Here is a 4715-nt window from a genome sequence, read left to right on the forward strand (position 1 = left end):
TTCAGTTCTTAACTGAATTTTTGCAGATCTGTGATACTGTCAAGACTAATGGAGTAGATCCTGAAGTCTACAGGCTCATGCTTTTCCCTTTTGCTGTAAGAGACAGAGCTAGAGTGTGGTTGGACTCTCAACCCAAAGATAGCCTGAACTCTTGGGATAAGCTGGTCACTGCTTTCTTAGCCAAGTTCTTTTCTCCTCAAAAGCTGAGCAAGCTTAGAGTGGATGTTCAAACCTTCAGACAGAAAGAAGGTGAATCCCTCTATGAAGCTTGGGAGAGATACAAGCAACTGACCAAAAAGTGTCCTTCTGACATGCTTTCAGAATGGACCATCCTAGATATATTCTATAATGGTCTGTCTGAATTAGCTAAGATGTCATTGGATACTTCTGCAGGTGGATCCATTCACCTAAAGAAAACGCCTGCAGAAGCTCAAGAATTCATTGACATGGTTGCTAATAACCAGTTCATGTACACTTCTGAGAGGAATCCTGTGAGTAATGAGACGCCTCAGAAGAAGGGAGTTCTTGAAATTGATACTCTGAATGCCATATTGGCTCAGAACAAAATATTGACTCAGCAAGTCAATATGATTTCTCAGAGTCTGAATGGAATGCAAGCTGCATCCAACAGTACTCAAGAGGCATCTGCTGAAGAAGAAGCTTATGATCATGAAAACCCTGCAATAGCAGAGGTGAATTACATGGGTGAACCATATGAAAACACCTATAATCCCTCATGGAGAAATCACCCAAATCTCTCATGGAAGGATCAACAAAAGCCTCAACAAGGCTTTAATAATGGTGGAAGAAATAGGTTTAACAATAGCAAGCCCTTTCCATCATCCACTCAGCAACAAACAGAGAACTCTGAACAAAATACCTCTAATTTAGCAAACTTAGTCTCTGATCTATCTAAGGCCACTGTAAGTTTCATGAATGAAACAAGGTCCTCCATTAGAAATTTGGAGGCACAAGTGGGCCAGCTGAGTAAAAGAGTCACTGAAATCCCTCCTAGTACTTTCCCAAGCAATACAGAAGAAAATCCAAAAGGAGAGTGCAAGGCCATTGAATTGACCATCATGGCCGAAACCATAAAAGAGGAGGAGGACGTGAATCCCAAGGAGAAAGACCTCCTGGGACGTCTAGTGATCAATAAGGAGTTTCCCTCTGAAGAACCAAAGGAATCTGAGACTCATCTAGAGACCATAGAGATTCCATTGAACCTCCTTATACCATTCATGAGCTCTGAAGAGTATTCTTCTTCTGAAGAGAATGAAGATGTTACTGAAGAGCAAGCTGCCAAGTTCCTTGGTGCAGTCATGAAGCTGAATGCCAATTTATTTGGTATTGAGACTTAGAAAGATGAACCTCCCTTGTTCACCAATGAACTAAGTGATCTGGATCAACTGACATTGCCTCAGAAGAAACAGGATCCTGGAAAGTTCCTAATACCTTGTACCATAGGCACCATGATCTTTGAAAAGGCTCTGTGTGACCTTGGTTCAGGGATAAACCTCATGTCCCCTCTCTGTAATAGAGAAACTGGGAATCTTTGGGGTACAAGCTGCTAAAATCTCATTAGAGATGGCAGACAATTCAAGAAAACAGGCTTATGGACAAGTAGAGGACGTGTTAGTAAAGGTTGAAGGCCTTTACATCCCTGCTAATTTCATAGTCCTAGATACTAGGAAGGATGAGGATGAATCCATCATCCTTGGAAGACCCTTCCTAGCCACAGCAAGAGCTGTGATTGATGTTGACAGAGGCGAATTAGTCCTTCAATTGAATGAGGACTCCCTTGAGTTTAAAACTCAAGGACATCCTTCTGTAAACATGGAAAAGAGGCACAGTAAGCTTCTCTCAAAACAGAGTCAACCAGAGCCCCCACAGTCAAACTCTAAGTTTGGTGTTGGGAGGCCACAACCAAACTCTAAGTTTGGTGTTGGGGAGTCACAACAATGCTCTGAACATCTCTGAGGCTCCATGAGAGCCCACTGTCAAGCTATTGACATTAAAGAAGCGCTTGTTGGGAGGCAACCCAATTTTTATTTATCTAATTTTTATTTTCATTGTTTTTCATGTTTTATTAGGTTCATGATCATGTGAAGTCACAAAATAAATATAAAAATTGAAAACGGAATCAAAAACAGCAGAAGAAAAATCACACCCTGGAGGAGGATCTCACTGGCGTTTAAACGCCAGTAAGGAGCATCTGTCTGGCATTCAACGCCAGAACAGAGCATGTTTCTGGCGTTGAATGCCAGAACAGAGCATGTTTCTGGCGTTGAACGCCAGAAACAAGCAGCATCCTGGCGTTCAGATGCCAGAAATGCACAGTGAAAAAGAACTGGCGCTGAACGCCAGAAACAAGCATCTGGCTGGCGTTCAACGCCAGAAATATGCTGCATCTGGGCGTTGAACGCCCAGAACAAGCATCAATTCGGCGTTTAAATGCCAGAATTGCATGCAAAGGCATTTTACATGCCTAATTGGTGCAGGGATGTAGTTCCTTGACACCTCAGGATCTGTGGACCCCACAGGATCATCTCAGCATCTGTGGACCCCACAGGATCCCCACCTACCACCACTCACTCTCTTCCCTCTTCCCTATAAACACTCTTCCCCAAAACTCTTCACCAATCACCTCAATCTCTCTTCCCTATCACCACTTCACCACTCACATCCATCCACTCTTTCCCATAAGCCTACCTCATAAACTCCACCTACCTACAAAATTCAAAATCAATTTCCCATCCAAACCCACCCTATATGGCCGAAATTAACCCCCCCTCCCTTCCCTATATATAGCCCTCCATTCTTCCTCATTTTCATACAACACAACCCTCTCTTCCTCTTCTTGGCCGAATACACCTCTCCCTCCTCTCCTCCATATTTTCTTCTTCTTCTTCATCTATTCTTTCTTTTCTTGCTCGAGGGCGAGCAATATTCTAAGTTTGGTGTGGTAAAAGCATAAGCTTTTTGTTTTTCCATTACCATTGATGGCACCCAAGACCGGAGAATCCTCTAGAAAAGGGAAAGGGAAGACAAAAGCTTCCACCTCTGAGTCATGGGAGATGGAAAGATTCATCTCCAAAGCTCATCAAGACCACTTCTATGATGTTGTGGCCAAGAAGAAGGTGATCCCCGAGGTCCCTTTCAAGCTCAAGAGAAATGAGTATCCGGAGATCCGACATGAAATCCAAAGAAGAGGTTGGGAAGTTCTAACAAACCCCATCCAACAAGTTGGAATTCTAATGGTTCAAGAGTTCTATGCTAATGCATGGATCACAAGGAACCATGATCAAAGTAAGAACCCGAACCCAAAGAATTATCTCACCATGGTTCGGGGGAATTACTTAGATTTTAGTCCGAAAAATATAAGGTTGGCGTTCAACTTGCCAATGATGGAAGAGAACGCACGCCCCTACACAAGGAGAGTCAACTTTGATCAAAGGTTGGACCAAGTCCTCATGGACATATGTGTAGAAGGAGCTCAATGGAAGATTGACTCAAAAGGCAAACCGGTTCAACTGAGAAGACTAGACCTTAATCCTGTAGCTAGAAGATGGTTGGAGTTCATTCAACACTCAATCATTCCCACTAGCAACCGGTCTGAAGTTACTATAGACCGGGCCATCATGATCCATAGCATCATGATTGGAGAAGAGGTGGAGGTTCATGAGATTAGACCTCAAGAACTCTACAAGGTGGCTGACAAGTCCTCCACTATGGCAAGGTTAGCTTTTCCTCACCTTATTTTCCATCTATGCAATTCGGTTAGGATTGACATAGAAGGAGACATTCCCATTGAGGAAAAGAAGCCCATCACCAAGAAAAGGATGGAGCAAACAAGAGAGCCCATTCATGGAGCTCAAGAGACGCATGAAGCTCACCACCATGAGATCCCGGAGATGCCTCAAATGCATTTTCCTCCACAAAACTATTGGGAGCAAATCAACACCTCCCTAGGAGAATTAAGTTCCAACATGGGACAACTAAGGGTGGAACATCAAGAACACTCCATCATCCTTCATAAGATTAGAGAAGATCAAAAAGCAATGAGGGAGGAGCAAAAAAGACAAGGAAGAGACATAGAAGAGCTCAAGGACATCATTGGTTCCTCAAGGAGAAAACGCCACCATCACTAAGGTGGACTCATTCCTTGTTCTTACATTCTCTGTTTTTCGTTTTCTATGTTAAGTGCTTATCTAAGTTTGTGTCTTATTACATGATCATTAGTATTTAGTAACTATGTCTTAAAGTTATGAATGTCCTATGAATCCATCACCTCTCTTAAATAAAAATGTTTTAATTCAAAAGAACAAGAAGTACATGAGTTTCGAATTTATCCTTGAACTTAGTTTAATTATTTTGATGTGGTGACAATGCTTCTTGTTTTCTGAATGAATGCTTGAACAGTGCATATGTCTTTTGAAGTTGTTGTTTAAGAATGTTAAATATGTTGGCTCTTGAAAGAATGATGATAAGGAGACATGTTATTTGATAATCTGAAAAATCATAAAAATGATTCTTGAAGCAAGAAAAAGCAGCAAAGAACAAAGCTTGCAGAAAAAAAATAGAAAAAAAAAGAGAGAAAAAGCAACCAGAAAAAGCCAAAGCTCTTAAAACCAAAAGGCAAGAGCAAAAAGCCAATAACCCTTAAAATCAAAAGGCAAGGGTAAATAAAAAGGATCCCAAGGCTTTGAGCATCAGTG

General features: G+C 41.8%; 1 non-coding gene across 1 annotated transcript; it reads right to left on the reverse strand.

Annotated features, from left to right (window-relative positions):
• Positions 1–209: 209 nt before the first annotated feature.
• Positions 210–317, reverse strand: LOC148572144 (small nucleolar RNA R71). Its single transcript, XR_015908069.1, has one exon. It is a non-coding gene; the product is annotated as a small nucleolar RNA R71 (small nucleolar RNA).
• Positions 318–4715: the final 4398 nt, after the last annotated feature.

This window comes from Arachis ipaensis, chromosome B3 (genome assembly GCF_059453495.1).
Source record: "Arachis ipaensis isolate K30076 ecotype BB chromosome B3, ASM5945349v1, whole genome shotgun sequence".
Taxonomy (NCBI): domain Eukaryota; kingdom Viridiplantae; phylum Streptophyta; class Magnoliopsida; order Fabales; family Fabaceae; genus Arachis; species Arachis ipaensis.